The sequence below is a fragment of the Anguilla anguilla genome, chromosome 1 (assembly GCF_013347855.1).
Source record: "Anguilla anguilla isolate fAngAng1 chromosome 1, fAngAng1.pri, whole genome shotgun sequence".
Taxonomy (NCBI): domain Eukaryota; kingdom Metazoa; phylum Chordata; class Actinopteri; order Anguilliformes; family Anguillidae; genus Anguilla; species Anguilla anguilla.
In genome coordinates, this window is record NC_049201.1 from 28,878,359 (window position 1) to 28,884,358 (window position 6,000).

Here is a 6,000-nt window from a genome sequence, read left to right on the forward strand (position 1 = left end):
ACCTCTGTTCTGACTTAAACATTGACAAAATGGAATGTTCTTTAAGAACTTTTTACAAGAACTACAGAAAACCAATAAAAGCACCTGACAAATGAATTCTTCAAACTCTTTCCAGAAGCCATTGAATCCTTAAAATAATGACAAAATCCAAGGAAAGCCTTCTTAAAATGAATAAATAAATAGGCTACAATTAGAGGATTGCAAGGTGACTATGAAAATATGAAACTATTTTATCATCCTCTGAAAATGGATGATTTTAGCTGCCAGTCAAAAAGGGTCAGTTTACTTCTTTTTAAACATGTGCAACTACACACGTAACACACAGAGCAAACCATGTTTATTATAATGTACATAAGAGAGGCAGATTTCCAAACATAGCTACACAAAGAGGATGTGAAAGCTTAAAAATGCACATTTCATTAAAAATGAAATACTCCCTCCGCCGGTACTCCATAATGAAGAACATTACAGTACATTGCCTTCACACATAGTGGAACAACTGCATGCTACAAATCTATTGCTGCAGCCACATCACTGACTGCAGTAAGACAGGTAGAAGCAGCAGGCCTACACTGTAGTACAAACACACAATCATCTCAGCAGCCTCAAATATCATTATCTCTGCATCCCAAACAACACACCTGTAGCTCCAATCAAAATGAGCTGGTGTATCCTAAAGCGCAAAATGTGTACACCATGATGGGAGCCCTTGTTCCTACCAGTGCTGCTACAGATCTAAAGTAACATTTGCGATATTTTCAATTTACAATCCTCTCCTGTGGTTACTGAAGGCACAAAATATAAACCAGTCACATATGCATTAGCGCTTTTGAAAGAGACCTAGTACAGAACCATCAGGGACCTCTAAAACTGTCACCAGCCAGGGAGCGGTCCACACAGGAATTGCTGCCACGCCTGTGAAAATCCACTTAGCGTCTAATCCGCAAGCGAACATGACAGAGGTTTGTTGGGGTCGTTGCTGAGAGACTGGCTTTGTGAGGTAAAGGCCAGCAGATGGGACCCCAGAAAGTCAACTGTCTCTTTCAGTCTTGTTTGGGGTGGGTGAGGGCGGGTCGCAGAGGCTTCCTGAACCCTTAGCAGCGGTGTACCGCTCTCCCACTTCCTGTTCACGTCCGGGTAAAGGATGTTGAAAAAGTTCCAGAGGAGGACAGGAAGCAGAGAAAAGCATGGATCCTGAGACTCTGCGGCCTTCCATAACTAAGGGCTGGCGCTCCAGAACAATTTACATCACAGAGATTTCCTGTCTGGTTAAAGGGCCCCAACAGGACATCAGAAAGAGCAAGACACCTAAGTCGAGGGGGGTTATACAACAAACCTTCTTAAACACAAGAATGTAAAAACTGATCGTGCAAACAGTGGAACAGAGACACCATGATGTTCTGTCTTTTTGGATGAAAATTGTAACTATTGTCCTGGACAGAACAAGGCATCAGTCATTTCCATCAAAGGCAGCTTCTATTCCATTCAGAAAAAAAAACGATCATAATTAATTTTTCCATTTCCCCGAATCTCAGCTGGATTCCTTTCTTTACCATTTGTATTTTTCTTCGAAAAATTTCCACCATTTAAATTTTATTTTTCTTCATTTTAGTCCTTTTTCACTTTGACCTAATATAGTCTCTGTGAGAACTTTTTTCCATGATGAAGACTGTGTTCTAAAGCTTAGCCTGAATACGTAATGCCTTCACAAGATCAGGAGAGCCAATCAGGGAAGCAGTCCACTGTTCTGTGGAACTTGCTTGGCCGAGAGTTCTGCAAAAGGCACAACCTGATCTGGAACACCTGCATCAGCCTGGATCTAACATCCCCTTTGATGGAAAGCCTCATCTCTGCAGGACAAACACAACCAAGTAGGCTACTCTACGCAACACCAAAAGGCTTGCATTTCCCTGCAACAGGTTCCTGAAAATGTTTTCAGTGTCACACACTGCTTCTGAAATATAGGGATCGGGTACCAAACGTGCCACCTTGGTCAAAAATGCAAATACAAACAAATCAAAGCCATCCTGGACTACTGACTAGTCTAAGCCCTGAACTTCAAGTTGTGTTTTATCCCTGTCAATGCTGTATTGATAATGCCAAGATTATTTTTATGGAACATGACAGACTGGAATTCAAACCTGCAACCTCAAATCCACAGAAGGTGAGATCCCTTCATCACATGGTGATGTGCACAGTGAAATAATGTCACACTGGCGATCTGGAACTGCAGTTATTCAAGTAGACACAACAACAACTTAAATCAATTGTAGAGTCTTGCCTAGAGAAATGTATCAGGAATGTCTTAGAATCTGTGTCACATGTGTCACCTTAAGTGAGAAAGGCAAATTCAAGCAAATCAGAGCCGCACTGGACTCCTGACTAGTCTGAGACCTGAGATTCAACACATGTTTTTCCATCAGTGATATATAGGCCTAGATGATGCCAAGATGATCTTTATGGAACATGGACCAGAAGACACTAGAACAGTGAATGGGTTGAGTTGTCTAGGGTGTAGATCAGTAAATCTGTACAGCAGCAATTCAAAAACACAGCTGAATCATAAGTCATTTTATTTGAATTAGGCTATTTGGTCAAGCAAATCAGTTTGGGGCTTTTCAAACATGAACTCACATGTACAGTTCAGGCATCGGGTCATATAACCATCAGAGTCAACCGTCATTTAGCCCATCCACAACTAATACAGAGCAGCTGATTTATCTTCTGAAGTGATACTTGGAAAAAATCAATGGCCCTTCAGAACCAAAGCACTTTCAGTGAGGGGCTCATTTATCTAACAGGAACTTCAAATTCAGCCACTCAGTACACCGATACTCAATGGATGCAAACACATGCTTCATCTCAGTCACTCTGGATGAAAATTTTCATGCAACCCTGAGATTAAATGGAAGCAAAAAAGGTCCTTAGTGTGAAAAAAAAAAAAAACAGAGCAGTTCAGCTGTAAGCCTTCAATGCAATGCTGAGAAAGATGCACATAATCTCCCTGTGCATCTGTGGCTTTATAAATTTAATATGTGTTCTTTTATTACAATCCTGGTGGACAGTCCATGCAACCGCAGAAAGTGTTGTGGCTGAAAGGCGGGAGTTGAACCAAGGTCGCCTTTCTTTGGGCCCGCTCTGACTCCGAGACGCGTCGATCTCGACCTCTCCGCCATGCGATCACCGGTATCCACATACTCCCGCCGCCCTCACACCGATGACGGCATAAAGCCAGAGGCAGAGTCGGGTTTCGGTGCAGTGGCAGGCAAGAGCTAACCATATCACCAGCAAGGTCTACATCCCTCTAGCCTCTAATTAACAATGATTTGATGCTCCACAACCTCTGACATAGCCAGTCCCCCTCCCACTCAACTTCATACACTATTGTGCCAACCTCTACCCTGCAGTAATTTATTCATGTTGCAGACAACTGTACTCTGTCAAACTTGCATAATTTAGAAAAAACTTCATACATGAAGTACCTACTTAACTTATGAATTATTAAGGAAATCAAGGTTGTGCATGAGAGAACATAAAAATGTCTGATGACAAGTCATTCAGCTCCCATCTAGATTCATCATTTTCCCGATTTCCAAGGGCATATAACACTATGTCAAGTGTGGTCTTCTACACCTAAAAAATATTCTTTTTGTGCAACAACATGGCAGATTGGAATTCAAACATGCAACCTCAAATCCACAGAAGGTGAGATCCCTTAATCGTATGGCAATAACGCTCACAGTGATATAACCTGTTTCCCTGATGATCTGGAACTGCTAAAAATCTTCAAGAACAACAAAATAAAGTAATTGTATGATCTGACCATTAGATAACAATCAGGAATGTCTTCGGATCTGTGGTGCCACTGCCGTATTTTAATAAGATCACAGGGGATGGCTGAATGGAGCATTTTAAGACCAGTATAGAGTGACATGCTACATCACACTGTCCACAGAGAAATGTGCTCTGTCCTGTGGAACATGACTAATTAATCTCCCATTCCACTAATTACAATGGCATGGAAAACCAGCTGTTCACTAAGGCAATGGAGCAGATTTTCTTCTTCCATGTCGAAAGAAACACGACCCCGACAAGTCCTTTCTTTGTCTCCAAGCTAGAATGTATGCTCGCTTTCTTCAGATAAAAAAACTGTGCTACGCCATTTTTAACTTTAAGACCACTCTAAAACAAGTAAATAATATCCCACTGTTCATGTATAGCGACAAGTTTGCTCCGCTTTTGGGTCCGTACCCCGCTATCACAACAGACTAAGTTTTAGTCCTAGTTAGCAACCTGTCCCGTTTCCTATAATATTTCACCTAAATCCTCTTCTCGTGCACATTAACCGCAGAATTAACTTCCAACGTCAGCACCATTTCCATTCTAGCTTGCTAATAATATTTACTCTAAACGCACTCTCCCACATTGTCATTATCATCGGGTAGAAAGTCAATTGAATGCTAGCAGGTAGGTGAATTACACAAACGCTAATGCAAAAGTGCACCTGAGTTTAAACTCACAGGCTGTCTACAGACAACTAGCCAAGTGCACCGGATGGAACTCCCACTATCCACGATGTGCTAGGGTTCCAATAACGATATCTGGCGGTATTGACAGTAGCCTACCTCAGTTTGACAAGCTACAGGCAAATCTATCAACTGCATAGTATTGCAAGCCTCCTACAACATCGCGATTACCCAATGATGATAGATAGTTATCTACATGGTGTAGCATCGTAAGCAAGAAACAGACTGCAAGATCACCGCTTCCTTTAACAGGCTAGCAAGCTAGCTTGCGGGCACAGGGCTACAGTTACTGGCTGGTAACTAGGTTTGTCGCCCTGATCTCGCAGAAAATACCAAATGACACTAGTCCAGAAACATGTATCAATAATTTTGCAACGATTTATAGAATGGAATTATATTCACAATCAATTTAACAGGCAATCTAGCTTTCAACTACAGTCAAGTACAATTATCATGCTAGCTAGCAAACTAATTGAAATGATAAAGGCTACTTTCTGACTGTGCCACTTACGAGTGTTGTTCAAACGGTGCAGTCCACGAGTTCTTGTATTTTAAAAAGTGAATTAGTTGTCCCCTCTTAGGATCCCCGACTGTAGACTCACGCTCTGATCTCTCCTCTTCCTTCCTGCCAGATCCCGGACTCCCTCTGTCCGAAGAGGTCCAGGGAAACGTAGTGACGTCACGGGGATGGAAGCAATAGCAAGCATCGGCCGAATGGAGCGCTGGATAAATATAAATCATCGACTTCTACTACGAATTGCGAATATTTTCTTCCCCCGTTTTTAACTGTTCGTCTTTTGTCTGTGTGGACAATATAATTATCACAGCGACCAATATTATTATTATTATTTTTTTTTCTGTGACTTGTCCTCCTTTGTAGACAGTTTGCTTTATCATTCTGGCAACTGGTACCATTAAAATAGATAATAATAATAATAATAATAATAATAATAATAATAATAATACATGACAAGGGCCTGTCCTGGCTTGATCTAACAGTATTTTAACTCATGTTATCTTAGATTCACATACACCCATACAAAATCTATTCTATGTAATCCTGTCCATCTTGGTAACAGTAATGTGCCAAAAATATGCCAATGGCTTGATATCTCAGCCTTTCAGTCTGTCAAGAAATTGTGCTGTGATGTAATGAAACAATTTTAATTGGCTATGTAACTCTCATAGGTTCATGTCCAGATTTTAACATGACACATGAAATACCCGATGAATGAATAAAGATAATTAAAATTATACTCCGGTGAATTGCCGGACCGGCATACTAGGAGTTCTATTTGTGTGTATCCCCTTAAATGTTTTTTCAAACCTACCCAGGGATCCACAGGGAAGCTACTTCACCACTGCATGTTATGAATGTCACAGCATGCTTTCTCAGTATGTCCACCATGATGTCCACGAATACCTTGTTAAACCATCATTTTAAATATAATATTATGTATTTACCATGTTATAA

General features: G+C 40.9%; 1 protein-coding gene across 3 annotated transcripts in view; it reads right to left on the bottom strand.

Annotated features, from left to right (window-relative positions):
* Positions 1-5,263, bottom strand: part of myo6b (myosin VIb) — a 67,654-nt gene extending 62,391 nt beyond the window's left edge. For 2 of the 3 annotated variants that reach the window (XM_035386959.1, XM_035386950.1), the window contains exon 1: positions 5,038-5,251. The gene's annotated coding sequence lies outside the window, so the exon portion shown is untranslated. Of the gene's footprint in view, positions 1-5,037 lie in introns of all 3 variants that reach the window. The other variant, XR_004761888.1, reaches the window with a different exon arrangement.
* Positions 5,264-6,000: the final 737 nt, after the last annotated feature.